Source organism: Erythrolamprus reginae, chromosome 2 (genome assembly GCF_031021105.1).
Source record: "Erythrolamprus reginae isolate rEryReg1 chromosome 2, rEryReg1.hap1, whole genome shotgun sequence".
Taxonomy (NCBI): domain Eukaryota; kingdom Metazoa; phylum Chordata; class Lepidosauria; order Squamata; family Dipsadidae; genus Erythrolamprus; species Erythrolamprus reginae.
Genome location: NC_091951.1, coordinates 47,635,075 through 47,654,273, shown reverse-complemented (window position 1 = coordinate 47,654,273; position 19,199 = coordinate 47,635,075). Strand labels below are relative to the sequence as shown.

Genomic DNA, 19,199 nt, shown 5'->3' with positions numbered 1-19,199 from the left:
TTTGAGGATGTGGCTCTTTATTTCTCTGAGGACGAGTGGTCTCAGCTGGATCCTCACCAAAAAGATCTGCATTGGGAAGTCATGCTGGAGAATTACAGAAACTTGGCTTCCTTAGGTAAGATTTTCTATTCTCCAGGCAGAGTTCAGGAAGACATGATGTGGTTTGATGCCATTGGCTGTTTCTTATTTGAATTTCTCCAAATAAAGGTCATCTATTGAGAGGGAGAAGGAAAAGATATGCTGTTTTGTTGCTCCTAGTATGGAAGGAGATCAATGGCTTTCTGCTTAGAGGAATCCTGTGCCATTTGTCAACTGTTGAGTTTTTCTATTTTGATTTAAACCTATCAGTGATAAAGTAATTCCTTGGTGTCAGGTAATGCTAAACTCTGTTACCAAGATTTCATATTATTTGGCCCAGGTGTTCCAAATATCAAGGATTGCAATTCAATTAATTACTTTGGCTTAATAGACTTTGCTTCCATTTCATTTGTATGTTGAGTCTTGGAATTAGGGCATTTTTGTTTCAAAGTTAATTCTCAGAGGGCTCTTCTAGAATTGCCCCACCTCCAATAGATCTTAGGTTTTCTACAGATGCTTTATGGGATGTTTCTCCTTTTTTCTTAACCTTGCTAACATTTTTATTCCTCTTTTCCTTTAAAGGTTATAGTGGGCAAGGGTATAAAGAGTCGAATGAAACATTCCAAAAGTACAGACTTGGGTACGGAACAGAGAAGCCTGAAAATCAAATGGAACAAAAAAGGCAGAAGAAAAACCGAACAAATAATTGGAATAAGGAAACCTCATCTTCAGTTGATGCTCAGTTGCAAAGCTTTCTTGAACAACGAGGAAAAATAGAGAAAAAATATATTAGGAAAGGTGCAGGACTATTCGAAGATATATTAGATGTAAATGAATATCATACAACTGAACCCAAACCAGAAGACTATACATGCAAAGACAGTGGAACAAATTACAGTGGGACATTCACTCATTCTAGAGAAAGAGTGATATCTGAGAAAGGGATGCACGTAGGAGAGAAGCCATATAAATGCACGGAGTGTGGAAAGGACTTCAGACTAAGCAATGATCTTACACGCCATCAAATGATCCACACAGGGGAGAAGCCATATAAATGCACGAAGTGTGGAAAAGACTTCAGAAAAAGACATGATCTTACACGCCATCAAAGGATCCACACAGGGGAGAAGCCATACAAATGCACGGAGTGTGGAAATGGCTTCAGAACAAGCAATGAACTTACACGCCATCAAAGGATTCACACAGGGGAGAAGCCATATAAATGCACGGAGTGTGGAAAGGACTTCAGACAAAGCAATGATCTTACACGCCATCAAAGGATCCACACAGGGGAGAAGCCATATAAATGCACGGAGTGTGGAAAGGACTTCAGAAAAAGACATGATCTTACATGCCATCAAAGGATGCACACAGGGGAGAAGCCATATAAATGCACAGAGTGTGGAAAGGGCTTCAGCCAACATAGTAATCTTATTTCACATCTAAGGATGCACACAGGGGAGAAGCCATTTAAATGCATGGAGTGTGGAAGGAGCTTCAGGCAAAATATTCAACTTATTTTACATCAAAGGATCCACACAGGGGAGAAGCCATATAAATGCATGGAATGTCGAAAGGACTTCAGAAAAAGCAGCAATCTTATATCCCATCCACACAGGGGAGAAGCCATATAAATATAGGGAGTGTTGAAAGGGCTTTAGCCAACAGACTAGTCGTAATTCCCATCAAAGGACCCATACAGGGGAGAAGCCATATACATGGAGTATGGAAAGGGTTTTAGTTCCAACAGTTATCTTACTTCTCATAGAAGAATCCACATAGGGGAGTGTTGTGGTTGGCTCATGGCCAGCTCCTCTGATAACAGATTTTGACCCCGATGAGCTGTGTCCGTCAGAGTATCTGAGACCTGTGTGGCTCTCGGAGGGTTCAGATGGTGAGGGGAAGGAGAGATGGAAGTGAAAGTCCTGGAGAGGTAGAGGTGGAGGCCCCTGCAGTGTCTGTGGAACCCCCAGTTAGAGCCTCATGTGGGTCAGATGAGGAGGGGGTGGTTAATGGCCCTATTCTCCATGTCTGAGTGTGCAGGATTATGGGACAACATGAGCAGCTGCGCAGATGCAGAAGATCTTAATCACAGCTGGTAGTAATTGGGGAATCCTGGAGCAGGCGTAAAAGGGGAGTCTTTGTGGGAGAACCTTTTGCAGGAGTTTTCATTTGTGGTTTAAAAGACAATGAAACAGATCTGGGTTCCCCTCTCTAAACCAACATGTTGCATCCATGGAAAACAGCCCAGTTTTTGGACACCTTTGTTCTGAAAGATTGTAGCTATTGAACAATAGAGTGAATTCCTTTGCTGCAGCTCAGTTTGGAGGCATTCTTTACAAACCTTGTGCTGTTTGGGACATTCGTTATTGGCTTGGCAGATAATGCTGAACTTTTGGTCATAAAGCTGCTCCGAGTCTTCGGAGACGGGCGGCATACATAATTAATTAATAATAAAAAGACATTCTTCAGCCTATTTGTAAAGCAATATATTTTGTGTTTCGGAAACATCCAGACAGTCTCTGTGTGTGTTTTTGTCTTTATCTGCAGCTCAACCAGTGTCAGGCAGAACAGGGAGTAGCCATATGACAGCAGAGAGTATGGCAAGACGTTTACTTAGAGGAATCAACTGGTTGGTAATAAAAGGATCTACACAGAGAGAAACCCATACAAATCCTTGGTGTGCAGAAAGGAGTTCAGACAGACTAGTAGTCTTACTTCCCATAGGAACATCCATGAAAGGATGAAGTCATGTAAGTGCATGGACTGTGGGGTGATGACTCTGATGCTGCTTATTTAAAAAAATGTCAGAAAAGGACATTTTAAACATTTTGTAATGAAGTGGAAAGAAACAACTGAGTGGCAGGAAACTCCCGAAAAGAAAATCCATGGATTTAATAAATCTAGAATTAACATAGATTTTTAACCAGATGTATCTCTGTATGGGGAATTACCTTATTCCTGCTCCTGTCACTCTCTCCCCACAGTCCATGCAAATAGAGAATATTTAGAATTTCCCCTTTTTTCTTTTCTCAAATTTCTATTTTTCTCTCGCTTTAATCTCCCTTTTTCTTTCTCTCGGGCTGCACGATTGGGGTGGGGACTGATGGAGCGCTCGGGCCGATCAAGGCTGCCCCACGGGCTTTCTCAAGCATCTGGATACACAGAGCACTGACACACGCCTCCTTTTCCTCAGCTGCCTCCACGCGCCCTATATCACTTGCCCAGCGGTAGGCATTTCTCGCGGGGTCCCTCCCGGCAGCGCCCTCATTTCGGAGAATATTCTCTATTTTCAATCAATTAAAAATCATTAATATCGTTAATCTCCCCAACAATTGTAAATTCAATTCCATTTATGCATTAATCCAAATCAGTATCACCTACTACATACAGTATCGATAATAAAACAGAAAACTCGGGGCGGCTCACAACAATAATAAACAATGTACAAATCCAATATTTAAAAAACAATTTAAAAACCCTGATAATAAAATAATCACACAACCCAATCAAACCATACATAACCCAAGTAGTTGGGGGAGGTGTCAATTTCCCCATGCCTGGCGGCAAAGGTGAGTTTTCAACAACTTAACAAAGGCGAGGAGGGTGGGGGCAGTTCTGACCTCTGGGGGAAGTTGGTTCCAGAGGGCCGGGGCTGCCACAGAGAAGGCTCTTCCCCTGGGCCCTGCCAGACGACATTGCTTAGTCGACGGGACGCAGAGAAGGCCAACTCTGTGAGACCTAATCCCCCGCTGGGATTCATGTGGCAGAAGACGGTCCCGGAGGTATTCTGGTCCGGTGCCATGAAGGGCTTTATAGGTCATAACCAAAACTTTGAATTGTGACTGGAAACTGATCAGCAGCCAGTGCAGACCATGGAGTGTTGATGAGATATGGGCATATCTGGGAAAGCCCATGATTGCTCTTGCGGCCACATTGTGCACGATCTGAAGTTTCCGAACACTTTTCAAAGGTACCCCATTTGAGCAATAATAACCGTCTTACTCAGGAGATAGAAACATTGGCCTCCATTGGGGTCAGAACAGAAGTCAAGGATTATCTGTCTGACCAGTGCACTCTTTTAGGAGCAGATCAGCAGATCAGGAGTCCATTTTGAAGCTCCACAGAAAATATCTAGGGGGGAAGGCAGGTTGTTCTCGACTTACAATGGTCCATTTACTGACCATTCAAAGTTAAAATGGTCTTGAAAAAGGTGACCTATGGACCATTTTCACACTCAGGACCTTTGCGGCAGCCCAATGATTGCAGGATCAAAACTTTACTGCTGTTTCATATTTATGACCGTTGCTGTGTGTCCTGAGGTCACGTGACTCCCTTTTATTTCTAACCGATCCACGCCCAAGCATGAAAATGTGCTGCTCAGACATTATACTTTTCCACCCAAAATTAGAGGGAACATTGCTACAGACCCCCAGAAATTAGTGAATAATTGTTAGATCATTACAAAAATGTTTATTAGATGATATTTTGATTATATCCTGCCTTATGCCTTATATCACCCCGTCTGCTTTGGTGAAAGCAGACGCTTTCTTAATTCTTAATTCTATTGGGATGGTTCTTTTGTATTTTGGCCAGTATCCCTTTCCTTGCAGCACTTCAATAAAATGAAACAAAACTTGCAACTCGTGTCTGGTGTTCTCCATTGGCCTCGGCACCAGGCTCAAACCCCAGTTGTGGACAACACCATTGTCCTCTTTTTTGGGATGCAGTGTCAAGATTAGTTTGAGCATCTTGAGTGAAAAGACAGAATTCCATTTCTTGTCTGCTCCTTGCCCCCCTCTATGCAGAGATACAACTTTCTCCAGACCCTCTTAAATATGGAGGATTGTGGATAGGTCTAACATAGTTAAAAGCACTTGGATTGAGAAGGCTTCCTGATCAGGGTGGACACGACAAACACCTGGTCCCCATCAATAATGTACCTTTCTTCCTTCTTTGCATTAGTAGCTGCAATCTACGTACAATCCATTTGGAGGTCCCTCTGCAAAGAGAAAGCAACATCGCTACTTCACTAACTAACTTCACTACTAATGTGGGTAGCCACCTTGCACATACCCTCTTATCTTTCTTGGTGACCTCAATCTACCTCTTATTAATTAATTTATTGATTGATTGATTTTGTCCATTACACAATGGGGGTTTTAGTGGGTATACACATAGTAAAATACATAATGAAGGTTATAGAGGATATACTCATAGTAAAATATATCTAAGAAAGAATAGAAGAGAAGATATAGGAATAAAACATATCAATGAAAGACTAGAAGGAGAGATATAGGAATAGAAGAAAGGTATAGGAGATATAGGAGAGCAATAGGACAAGGTACGGAAGGCACTCTAGGGCACTTATGCACGCCCCTAATTGCACCCTAAACAACTGTACCTATCCATACAATCCTATACAATACCCTTACTAATTTGGGGCTAGATCAATTAGTATCTAACACTAGACTCAACAACTGCCTCGATCTCATCTTCTGTAATAGTTTAAAATTACTGACTACAAACAATAGAAGCCTTTTCCAACAGTGACTACAGCATGATTGATTTTTGTCTCAGTATACAACCTTACAAAAGTCACCATAATGATGGGATCACCCCATTGCAAAGAGGTCTGTAGGGGGCGTGTATAAGGATACCAGAGTGCCTAGCGTCCCTGTTCTGATGTTCCCTTTTATTTATATTTATTACATGCATTCAAATCATGTGTATTCTCATTTTTCTTATCCAATAAATAAAATAAAATCCATGTTTTTCACTGGAGGGCGACAGGTGGATTCCAGAGGAGGCTGAGAAGGGAGTGACATTCTTAATCTTGCCTATCTAGGACTCTGCACTCTCTGGTTAACCCTTTGAGTTTTGCAGGAGGTACAGATGGAGGAAAGTCTTGAAGGGAAGGGAAGAGATCCAGCAGTGGTCCTGGGTGACTGGTGGATGTTTTCCCATTCAGAGGGAGGCAGGAGATTTTCACCCTGAAGAAGTAAGAGATATTTATTGATGTAATGTATGTATGTATGTATTTATGTATGTATTTATGTATGTATTTATCTATTATTAAGTACACTAGAGTGCCTTCCGTCCCCTGTCCTATTGCTCTCCTATATCTCCTATACCTTTCTTCTATTCCTATATCTCTTCTGCTATTCTTTCATTAATATGTTCTATTACTATATATTCTTTTCTATTTTTCATAGATATATTTTACTATGAGTATCTCCTCTAAAACCTTCATCATGTATTTTACTATGTGTTTATATATATATATATATACCTACTAAAACCCTCATTGTGTATTGGACAAAATAAATAAATAAAATAAAAATATTTGCATTTATATGCCGCCCTTCCCCGAAGACTCGGGGCGGTTTACTACATAATATATATGCCCTCATCCAGGTTCAGTCTTCTGTGTCCCGAGAGTGGGAGAACCCAGATCCCATGTGCCCCTGCCCCCCTTTCTATGCTCGTAACAAGCGGGGGGGGGGGGAGCAGACTGCCAGAAAAGCTGTTTTGCCTTCAGTTGTGTTGTCCACAGAAAGAAATCCAGATCCCCAGGAAAAAGGAGGGTATTATGGGGGAGGCAGTCACACCCCACTTCCTGGGAAAAGCTCGGTAGGGGCAGAGGGCGAACTTACATGGCAAATTACAAGCAGGAAAGAAGAAGAGTTTTTACAAAGAAGGAGATGCAGAAGATTGTGCCTGTATTCTTACTATGTGCTGGATGAGACTAAAATAGGGCCTGGATCCTCTGCAGTTGAATTTGTCTTAGGAGGTGTAGGAAGTTAACTCCCACCCGTCTCCTAGAAAAAATGAAATATCCTAGGAAATATTAAAAAGGCAGATTATATTGAATATCACCAGAAACATGATTTTAGGCACACACAAAAAGACTCACTCTTAGTAGCCCCCACCTTTCTCAATCTGCCCATCAAGGAATGGCCCAGCTCACCTTTGTTAATAGATGGACAAATCTATTCTACATAACAAACCAACTCCTGACAGCGCCATATGAGGAATTGCCCAAAGAGCTTTCATTCTACTATCACCCAGCAAAGGGCCAGCCAAACCCACACTCAAAAACACAGCCTACATTGTTGCCCTTGCATGGCACCATGGGAATCCGACAGCCAATCAGTGCATTTCTGGCATAGAAGCAGGAGGGCCTCAGGGCGGGGCCTCATAGAACATAAAACAAAGAACTTCTCAGAATTTCTCCCCCCACACACCTAACATCTGGAAACATGTGATCCACCTTCTCTGGACAGAAGCTCATGCCATGTGCTCCTGTCCACCATTAAACCTCCTTTCCAAGCAACCTCCATGAATCCAATTTCTTTTTCCCCACTTGGAACTTAATCCACAAGAATATTAAGGAGAGAAGCAATTTAGAACTAAGGAGAAAATTCCTGGCAATTAGAACAATTGATCAGTGGAACAGCTTGCCTCTAGAGGTTGTGAACGCTCCAACACTGGAAGTTTTGAAGAAGAGATTGGATAACCATTTGTCTGAAGTGGTGGAGTGTCTCCTGCCCAAGCAGGACGTTGGACCAGAACACCTCCAAGGTTCCTTCCACCTCTTTTGTTGTTATTATTATTATTTATTATTATTTCCAACAAAGGGTAAAGGAACCAGGAAATAATCCCAACCTACATTCCTTCAACCCTTGTGTTTCACACAAACTCACCACTTGCAGTTACTCTTTGGGCTTAAGGCAATCTTTTTGTGAACCTGCCTGCTTATAATAATATAATTTGACTCTTAACAAGGAAATCCTGAATACAGTAAAGGGAAATGGAACATCCTAAGCAAGACTCACTTCGTTGCGTTTCATTTTATGTGAACTTTCAGGGTTTCTTAATGTGTTCTGGCATTGGCATGTTGTGTGAACCCTGATAGCAGGTATAGGTGCAGTAGTATAATTACTCTGGACTTGCACCGTGACTCAGAGCCACGGGAGCATATACACATCACCGTTCCACCTTAGCAACCCACCTCTGCCTAAGAGCGAAGAGGAAGCAAGGGAGAAAGTAGAATCTCTAGTCTGCTTTGGGGGGAAACAGGAGTGAAGGAGAAAAGCCGCCCCGAGTCTGAGAGGGGAATATTATTTAATCATTAATTAATAATCTAATTAATAAAAGGACTGCTCCCATTGGTCCCTCATTTGACAGCTTCCCTACAAATAGGGAGCTGTCATCCTCCGTTGTTCTGACTTCTGCCTCACCTGTTTTGTTGCTGAATAAACAGTTCCTTGTTCCTGAAATGCCTCTCTGTGTTTTTCTTCAAGCTAGCCGACACCAGGCTATCTAACCGTTATCCAATCTCTTCTTAAAAACTTCCAGTGTTGGAGCATTCACAACCTCTGGAGGCAAGGGGTTCCACTGATTAATTGTTCTATCAGAAACTTTCTACCTAGTTCTAAGTTGCTTCTCTTCTTGATTAGTTTCCACCCATTGCTTCTTGTCCTGCCCTCAGGTGCTTTGGGGAATAGCTAGATTTCCTCTCCTTTGTGGCAACCCTGGAGATATTGGAACACTGTTATCCTGTCTCCCCTAGTCCTTCTTTTCATCAACATAGACATACCCAGTTTAAAACAGTTCTTCAACTGTTTTATCCTCCAGTTTAATCCCCTTTGTTGCTCTTTAATGCACTCCTTTTTAGGGTGTATATATTTTTCTTGGTTTTTAAAAATCACGTCCTTCTTTGAGGGAGAGAGAAATAGAAAAACAACTGTTCTCAAATGCATTTATTCAGTGTATTTCATCATAAATTTTGATGAGGGTCAAGTCCATAGTTTGCAACACATACATAGAAACTAACTGCTCAGTGCCACTATAATCCTCCAGTAGCTCAGAAATAAGCTTCCTTCCAGGAGTAGGGTTACTACTCAACTATTAAATGCACCATTTTCTAATTCTTTATTTGGTTTTCGGTCTCAGATACGTAAACTGGAAGCGATTTCTGCAGCATTTCATAGAGACAAAGTTCTCTTCAACAAAGAGTTTGTTCTCAGGCTTGATGAATGCTCCAGTGAATAAAAAAGGATTTGGAGAGTCTCAAGATTCATTCAACCTATTTGCAATTGTGTAAGAGGACAGAGGAAGAATGGCAAGCCATTTGGCATATGAGAGAACAGGAAAAAGCCCTTCTGGTTCTAAGTCTGGGAGCCGTGGGGAGATCTGGGGAAGATCTGGGCAGAAGATCTTGGAGGAGGAAACCATCGTTTCACAAGTTCATGCCTGGAAATTCAGGAGCCTCCAATATCAAGAGGATGAGGGTCCCCGAGGACTTTGCAGCCGACTCCATTCCTTTTGTAGTCGATGGTTGAGACCAGAAAAGCACACAAAAGCACAGATGCTGGACCTGATTGTTCTGGAGCAGTTCCTGGTGCTTCTGCCCCTGCAGATGGAGAGCTGGGTGCGGGAGTGTGGAGCAGAGACCAGTTCCCAGGCGGTGGCCCTGGTGGAAGGCTTCCTCCTGAGTCAGGCAGAGGAGGAGAAGGAGGAGCAGGTTGAGTTGCAGGTGAGATAATTTCATCTCGGGAGCCTAGAAGGAGTTTAGATGTAATCAACAATATTTTTGAAGTTTATGCTCCCCTGCCCAATTGTCTTTCCTTTATCTCATATATCATATATATTTTCTTCCTTTCATATATCTTCTCCTCTATTTTTATATATTATCTTTATATATATGTTACTTCGTGTCTATTCTCTTCCATATGTATTGTGTATTGGACAAATGAATAAATGAAAAAAAATTACCAGTTCTCTGACATTCATAACATTTCACTAATTCTTGAAGGACGTTGTTCCATTATCCAATCCTAGAAGAAAGATTTGGGAAACTTTTCTTTCTTCCATTCCAACCTTACTGATGGACATTGGGTGCTTTCAGTTGGTGTTGAAAGAACAGAACAAGAATCCATGTCATGGTTTATGTGGTCCTTTCATTCTTCTTCTTTTCTCTGGCTTATATTCCAAGCCCTTCACTGTGGAGAACAGAGATCCTGAGGGAAGGAGGCATCAATCCGATGCCCCTAGGGAACTGTTTTTCTTGAGGCCTACTGAACATGACAAAAATCAAGGTACATGCACAGGTAATACAAGATTCTCTCATTCCCCATGGAGATCTCAACTGGCTCATCTTCTCTATGTCTTTGCTATTATAGCACCTCTCCTCCTATTTTGTTAATTTTGCATTTTATAATTCTGTGTCCCTCACAGGGGAGAATGGAGGGAAGCTGATTCTTCCTTATGGTGAAGATGAAATTATGGTTCAACCTCCAACTCAAGTAAGAGAAGGGAAATTATTTATTAGATTTGTTTTCTCCCTGGTTCTGTTTCTTTGTTTCCCGTTCAGCCAATGGCTGAGACTATTTGAAGCTTCCTTGCTATATGACGAGTTTTGTGTCTCTGGGTATTGATGGCACTTTACCAAATCCATCCAGAAGAAAATGGATCTTTTACTGAATGGCAACAAAAGATCTCATAAAAGCTGCCTAAAATATTTTTTCAGTCAAATCCTTTTTCTTCTGTCCATTTTCTCATCTCAATCCTGGAATCCTATTAAGCATAGACCTTAGTGCACAATTTTCCTAAAGAAAAGGGTAGATCTTGCAGTCCCTCCCAGACCTATTCTGTACTCTTTTTTCCAGGGGGGTCTTGTGCCCTTTGAGGAGGTGGCTCTTTATTTCTCTGAGGACGAGTGGTCTCAGCTGCATCCTGACCAAAAAGATCTGCATTGGGAAGTCATGCTGGAGAATTACAGAAACTTGGCTTCTTTAGGTAAGGTTTTCGATTCTCCAGGCAGGGTTCAGGAAGACATGATGTGGTTAGATGCCATTGGCTGTCTCTTACTTAAATATCTCCAAATAAAGGTCATCTCTTGAGAGGGAGAAGGAAAAGATATGCTGTTTTGCTGCTCCTAGTATGGAAGGAGATCAATGGATTTCTGCTTAGAGGAATCCTGTGCCATTTGTCAACTGTTGAGTTTTTCTATTTTAATTTAAACCTGCCAGTGATAAAGTAATTCCTTGGTGTCAGGTAATGCTAAACTCTGATACCAATATTTCATATTATTTGGCCCAGGTGTTCCAAATATCAAGGATTGCAATTCAATTAATTATTTTGGCTTAATAGACTTTGCTTCCATTTCATTTCTATCCCGAGTCTTGGAATTACGGCATTTTGTTTCAAAGTTAATTCTCAGAGGGCTCTTCCGGAATTGGCCCTCCTCCAATAAATCTTAGGTTTTCTACAAATGCTTTATTGGATGTTTCTCCTTTTTTCTTAACCTTGCTAACATTTTTATTCCTCTTTTCCTTTAAAGGTTATAGTGGGCAAGGGTATAAAGAGTCGATTGAAACATTCCAAAAGTACAGACTTGGGAACAGAACAGAGAAGCTTGAAAATCAAACGGAACAACAAAGGCAGAAGAAAAACCCAACAAATAATTGGAATAAGGAAACCTCATCTTCAGTTGATGCTCAGTTGCAAAGCTTTCTTGACCAACCAGGAAAAATAGAGAAAAAATATATTAGGAAAGGTGCAGGACTATTCAAAGACATATTAGATGTAAATGAATATTATTCAACTGAACCCAAACCAGAAGACTATATATGCAAAGACAGTGGAAAAAATTACAGTGGGACATTCACTCATTCTAGAGAAAGAGTGATATCTGAGAAAGGGATGCACGTAGGGGAGAAGCCATATAAATGCATGGAGTGTGGAAAGGGCTTCAGCCAACATACTAATCTTATTTCACATCAAAGGATCCATACAGGGGAGAAGCCATATAAATGCATGGAGTGTGGAAAGGAGTTCATTAAAAACAATAAACTTACATCCCATCTAAGGATCCACACAGGGGAGAAGCCATACAAATGCATGGAGTGTGGAAAGGGCTTCAGACAAAGAAATGATCTTACACGCCATCAAAGGATCCACACAGGGGAGAAGCCATACAAATGCACGGAGTGTGGAAAGGACTTCAGACAAAGCAGTAAACTTACATCCCATCTAAGGATCCACACAGGGGAGAAGCCATACAAATGCATGGAGTGTGGAAAGGAGTTCATTAAAAACAATAAACTTACATCCCATCTAAGGATCCACACAGGGGAGAAGCCATACAAATGCATGGAGTGTGGCAAGGAGTTCATTGAAAACAATAAACTTACACGCCATCTAAGGATCCACACAGGGGAGAAGCCATACAAATGCATGGAGTGTGGAAAGGACTTCAGACAAAGCAGTCAACTTACATCCCATCTAAGGATCCACACAGGGGAGAAGCCATACAAATGCATGGAGTGTGGAAAGGACTTCAGACAAAGCAGTCAACTTACATCCCATCTAAGGATCCACACAGGGGAGAAGCCATACAAATGCATGGAGTGTGGAAAGGAGTTCATTGAAAACAATAAACTTACATCCCATCTAAGGATCCACACAGGGGAGAAGCGATATAAATGCACGGAGTGTGGAAAGGGCTTCAGAATAAGCAATGATCTTACACGCCATCAAAGGATCCACACAGGGGAGAAACCGTATAAATGCATGGAGTTTGGAAAGGGCTTTAGCCAAGATACTAATCTTATTTCACATCTAAGGATCCACACAGGGGAGAAGCCATATAAATGCACAGAGTGTGGAAAGAACTTTAGTAATAATGCTCATCTTACCCGCCATCACAAGATCCACACAGGGGAGAAGCCATAAAAATGGATGGAGTGTGGAAGGAGCTTCAGGCGAAATACTCATCTTATTTCACATCAAAGGATCCACACAGGGGAGAAGCCATATGAATATAGGGAGTGTTGAAAGGGCTTTAGCCAACAGACTAGTCATAATTCCATCAAAGGATTCACACAGGGGAGAAGCCATATACATGGAGTATGGAAAGGGTTTTAGTTCCAACAGTTATCTTACTTCTCATAGAAGGATCCACACAGGGGAGTGTTGTGGTTGGCTCATGGCCAGTTCCTCTGATAACAGATTTTGTGGGAGAACCTTTTGCAGGAGTTTTCATTTGTGGTTTAAAAGACAATGAAACGGATCTGGGTTTCCCTCTCTAAACCAACATGTTGCATCCATGGAAAACCGCCCAGTTTTTGGACACCTTTGTTCTGAAAGACTGTAGCTATTGAACAATAGAGTGAATTCCTTTGCTGCAGCTCAGTTTGGAGGCATTCTTTACAAACCTTCTGCTGTTTGGGACATTCGTTATCGGCTTGGCAGATAATCCTGAACTTTTGGTCATAAAGCTGCTCCGAGTCTTCGGAGAGGGGCGGCATACATAATTAATTAATTAATAATAAAAAGACATTCTTCAGCTTATTTGTAAAGCAATATATTTTGTGTTTTGGAAACCTCCAGTCTCTGTGTGTGTTTTTGTCTTTATCTGCTGCTCAACCAGTGTCAGGCAGAACAGGGAGTAGCCATATGACAGCAGAGAGAATGGCAAGACTTTTACTTACAGGAATCAACTGGCTGGTAATAAAAGGATCTACACAGAGAGAAACCCACACAAATCCTTGGCGTGTGGAAAGGATTTCAGACAAACCAGTAGTCTTACTTCCCATAGGAACATCCATAAAAGGATGAAGTCATGTAAGTGCATGGACTGTGGAGAGAGAGCGACAGGAGCAGGAATGATGTAATTCCCTGTACAGAGATACATTTGGTTATGAATCTATGTTAATTCTAGATTTCATTTGTTAAATCCTGGGATTTTCTTTTCAAGAGTTTCCTGCCACTCAGTTGTTTCTTCCTACTTCATTACACACAAAGTGTTTAAAATGTCCTTCTTTTGACATTTTTTAATAAGCAGTGTAAGCCTTCCAAATAACATCTGAGACATAAATCAGAGTCTAGACCTTGGCCTTCTTCCAAGCTCCAATTTATTGTCAGAGTCATGTTGGTTACCTACTGTAGTTAAACCAGTACTAACTTTTCCTACAGTTCCCCACCCATGTTAAGGTTCATATAATCAGGATTAGGCTACTACCCGGACGGGGGGGGGGGGGAACGCAGTGGGGTAGCCAAAATGGAACTCCACCCTAGAGCACCCAATTTGCACCAAAAGATGTTGAAAGAAAATGTAGGGCGTCCTCTTTGGTTACCCTCTGTGTTCTTCCCAAAAGAGTTTAAAAACCCCAAAGTCAGCGATTCTACTACAAACAAAATTGTCTAGGAAAAGTATAAGGAGATAAAACCTGGTATTAATTCTATGTGAACTGGATTTCTGCCTCTCCCTCCTTTCTGAATGCCTATAGTATTCCCTAGAAAAGAGGTCTGGTCGTCTGCAGGAAGGAGGGTTAAGACTCTTATGTGGAATGGGGCATTTTGGGATGTTCACTTAGGTTGTGGAAGTAGCAAGGAACACTTTAGATTGTTGCCTTTGAGTAAATGATTATTTTGTGAGTCTCCATTTTAATCATGAAGGTACCTTTATGACTAATAATAATAATAATAATAATAATAATAATAATAATAATAATTTATTGGATTTGTATGCCGCCCCTCTCCGTAGACTCGGGGCAGAATACAACAATGATAAAACAACATGTAACAATCCAATAATAAAAAAAGCAACTAAAAACCCTTATTATAAAACCAAACATACACACAAACATACCATGCATAACTTGTAATGGCCTAGGGGGAAGGAATATCTCAACTTCCCCATGCCTGGCGGTATAAGTGAGCCTTGAGTAGTTTACGACAATGCTCAAAATGTGCTTTCAAAATTCTAAGTGAGATGTTTCTGTTATTTCACTGTTCTACAGCTGTTCACTTCTAGGATGTGGGGAAATTTGATGACCTGCTTGTTTTGAATCCATTGACATGAGGATTGTTTTGAGGTTCTTGGAAAATCCTGGGTCAGATCACATGATTGTCAAGCCACTCCCAACTGGCCACATGGCTGGCAAGCCACACCCACAAAATAAGCCACACCCACGGTGGTACTAAAAATTTTGGTAGCCCTTCACTGGGTTCATCTCTCATCTTCACACCCACAAGTTCATCACGTGGATGAGTCTGGTTGTCTGCAAATCCACAGACCTCCTCCATCCTTCGGTTGGTGCTAAGAAAGGATGACCTTGAATCTTCTAGAGGGAATTTGTTATGGCTAGTATATTTCCCCCTCATATAACCGCCCCTCCGAATTCCCACTGTATTACTCTGATTGTGGCAGGCCAAAGTCTCTACTCAAATTATAGCTTCGGCCTGACAAACAGATTGATAGTGTTGGAAGGGACCTTGCAGGTTATCTAGTCCAAACGCCCTGCTCCTCTGCTCAAGCAGGAGACTAGACCCATCTAGACTAGCCGTGGCCAGTTTCTGTAACCATTCTTGATATGTCTTAGTCTCTAATCTCCTAATCATTCTGGTTGCTCTCCTCTGCACTTTTCCTAGAGTCTCAACATCTTCTCTATAGCGTGGTGACCCAAACTGGATGCTGTACTCGAGGTGTGGTCTAACCAAGGCTCTATAGAGGGGTATTAATACCTCACTTGATCTTGATTGTATCCCTCTTTTGATGCAGCTCAAGATTGCATAAGCTTTATTGGCTGTCGCTGCACACTGCTGGCTCATGTTTAGCTGGTTGTCCACTTGGTTCTCCAAATTCCCTCTCACAGTCACTTCCAGAAAGCCTGGTTTCACCCGGTTTATATGTATACTTTTGGGGGGCTTTAACCTAAGTGTAGGACTTTACTTTTCTCTACATTGCATTTCATTTTCTTAGATAGAACACAGTGCTCAAGCCTGTCAAGATCCATCTGTATCTTCAGCCTATCTTCTAGGGAGTTAGCTCTGTTCCATGATCCTCACATTTCAGGCACTCCTTTTACAATCGGGCAGGGGGATCTGCCACCAGAAAATGATTTCATTTAAAAGTGTTTCAAAGCAGTTCTCTGGGCTCCTTCGGGAATCAGGCTTCAACCAAGGGAGCAAAGAGTCTGCGGAGAGGGGCAGCATATAAATCCAATAAATCTAATCTAATCTAATCAAAGGCGCAGGGGCTTACAGGGAAGCCCGGTAGCATGTTTACGAAATGGCAGGTCCAGGAGGATTCATGTGCTGCCTCTCTATTGGGACTTGCTGTGAGAAAGCTTGGCTTTCAATGCCTACGGCTATAGGTAGGAAGACGGGCATTTTGGGAGTGGAGCCAAACCCATCTTCTGACCCCATGAAAATCATACCACACCACACCCACTCGAGTTAAATTCCATCCCAATTTCTGCAGAATAAATGTCAACAGATGCATGATAATACCGTCTGATTAAAGATTTGAAGAATATGTGCTATAAAGAAATCTCTTCCTAGTATTATCTGAATAAACCTTTCTTGGGAAATTTGCTTAGTCACCTTATACAAGTAAACTGAACACTTCCATAGCAGAAGTCCTGAGATTTACCTTACGGAACAAAAGTGGATTCTTAAAAATCAAGGAATATCTGCTACTAATAAATTTAGTAATAATACAAAACATAGAAGATTACACAATCATACATGACTACATGCAATTTCTTATTCACTTCACATTTCTGTAATCTTAGAAAGCAAAATTCATTTTTCTTGTTAGAACATATAAAAAGATCTCTGCTGCTGATTATCAAATTCCGGGTTGAAGTGAGGATGCCGCTAATCCTGATGCTGGTAGGCAGAGGCAGAATTATTGTTTTCCTGTCTCAAAATTAAGTTGTGTCTTAATTCTTTTGCCAGAAACTGATTGTCAGGGAGCCAAATAATATGCTTCTTCCAAGTCTGTCCACAGTTACTGACCACTAACCCTTTCAGGCAATCCAGATCAGGAATCAGACAAGACCAAGTCTATTGGACATCTTTAATATCGTTGGGATATAATAAGAGAGTCTTGAACGCTCATCAAGAGTTTCCCACTCATGGGCTGTCTGCTAAAACAAAACAAGGTTATGGCATACACTTGAAAGAAATCCGGGAAGCCTGTAATTTCGGAATATGTCTGGCAAGAACAAAGAACCCATATCGGATCTCAGACATTAACACCCTTGAAAATGTTCAAAGATACTTCATAAGAAGAGCCCTTCATTCCTCCACTCGAAACAGAACACCCTACGAAACTAGACTTACAATCCTGGGTCTTGAAAGCTTAGAACTATGACATCTTAAACATGATCTAAGTATTGCCCACAAGATCACATGTTGCAATGTCCTGCCTGTCAAAGACTAATTCAGCTTCAACCACAACAACACAAGAGCACACAACAGATTCAAGCTTAATATTAACTGCTCCAAACTTGACTGTAAAAAATATGACTTTAGTAATCGGGTTGTTGAAGCGTGGAACTCATTACCGGACTCCGTAGTATCATCCCCTAACCCCCAACATTTTACCCTTATACTATCCACGGTTGACCTCTCCAGATTCCTAAGAAGTCAGTAAGGGGCGTACATAAGCGCACTAGAGTGCCTTCCGTCCCCTGTCCTATAGGCTCTCCTATATCTCGTATTTCTTCTCTACTATACCCTCTATAACCTTCATTCTGTATTATTGTGTATTGGACAAAATAAATAAATAAAATAAATAAATAAAATAAATAAAAAATAAAGAATGTTTACTCACAGCAGGGAATATGTTGGTGTAAAGCTTGTATCTATCCTGGATGGTTAGAAAGCTGGTAAAAGTAACAAAGTGTTAGGCATCTTGCAGGCCTTAGCTAGAAGTTAGGAACAGAGATGACCTGGAACAAATAGAATGTGTATTAGATAACTCCTGTTTTAGTCTTATGTAATACATGCTTGACTAAATAAATAAAATAAAATCTATGTGTTTCACCATTAAACCAGTAGAGGGCCACAGGTGGATTACAGAGGAGGGTGAGAAGGAAGTGACATGTTAAGTCTTGCCTCTCTAGGACACTGCAACCTCTCTCTTTAACCCTTTGAATTTTGCAGGAGGTAAAACGGGAGGAAAGTCTTGAAGAGAAGAGACCCGGTTGTGGTCCTGGGTGACCGGTGTATGTTTTCCCATTCAGAGGGAAGCAGGAGGTTCTCACGCTGAAGAAGTAAGAGATATATGCCTTCATCCAGGTTCAGTCTTCTGTGTCCCGATAGTGGGAGAGCCTAGGAGGGAAGGGGAACTATGGGCAGCTCTGTATAATATATTTTAGAATTTAAGTACAACAAGTAGACAAATAACAATTATACTGTGGAATGATATAATATGTACAACACCATATGCCTGCTCTTTTTAATCTTTGTATTATAATTAATTTTTTTTTTAAAAAAAGATAATAAAATAGGGCCTGCATGGAGTGTGGGTCCCCTGCAGTTCAATTTGTCTTTGGAGGGTAGAAGGAAATAATCTCAATCTCAATCTCCCTTGTGTTTCACATGAACTCACCACCTGCAGTTTGGGTTTAAGGCAACGTCTTTGTGAACCTGCCAGTGTCAGGCCGAAGTCTTCATGTGGAGTTAGTGAGTTCAGCCTGACACAACACAAGGGGGGATGGGAGGGGTAGTGAGTAGAAACCAAAGATTCCTTTCTCCAAGCCAAAGCCACTGTTTGTTCTGCCTCAACTGAAGAGAAGAGGAAGTTGATAAGCCCCTGCACACAGACTGGCTCTCGTGATGAACTTGTGGGTGTGGGGGATGTAAGATGAACCTTAACCTAGGTGGGATTCTGGGAAGGATTCAGAATCGGAATGACAATGGCGTAGCTAACATGGTTCTGTTAATAAATCAAGCTCTGATTGAGAGAATTGGACTGGGACCTTGGTTTATTTCTCAGATGCTATTTAGAATGCTGACAGCCACCCTATAATATTATAATTTGATTCTTAAGAAGCAAGCCCAGAAAAAAGGGAAATGGAACATCTTAAGCAAGATTCACTTCATTGGATTTCATTTTATGTAAATGTTCATGGTTTGTTAATGTGTTCAGGGATTGGCATGTCGGGTAAATTCTGTTTGCAGGTATAGAATAATAAAGTTATAGAATAACACTGTTAGAAGAGACCTTAGAGTCCAAACCCTGCTTAGGCAGGAAAGGCTATACCGCTTCAGACAAATAGTTGTCCAATCTCTTCTTAGAAACTGAGTATTCTGTGGAG

At 41.3% G+C, this 19,199-nt stretch overlaps 2 protein-coding genes and 1 pseudogene across 2 annotated transcripts in view; 2 read left to right on the top strand and 1 right to left on the bottom strand.

The window, feature by feature from the left end:
• Positions 1–17,828, bottom strand: part of LOC139160341 (zinc finger protein ZFP2-like) — a 91,778-nt gene extending 73,950 nt beyond the window's left edge. The window contains exon 1 of the mRNA XM_070738110.1: positions 17,711–17,828. The gene's annotated coding sequence lies outside the window, so the exon portion shown is untranslated. The remainder of the gene's footprint in view (positions 1–17,710) is intronic.
• Positions 794–19,199, top strand: part of LOC139160333 (zinc finger protein 208-like) — a 123,425-nt pseudogene continuing 105,019 nt past the window's right edge.
• The window catches only part of LOC139163233 (zinc finger protein 202-like), a 102,607-nt gene continuing 101,447 nt past the window's right edge, over positions 18,040–19,199 (top strand). The window contains exon 1 of the mRNA XM_070744187.1: positions 18,040–18,152. The gene's annotated coding sequence lies outside the window, so the exon portion shown is untranslated. The remainder of the gene's footprint in view (positions 18,153–19,199) is intronic.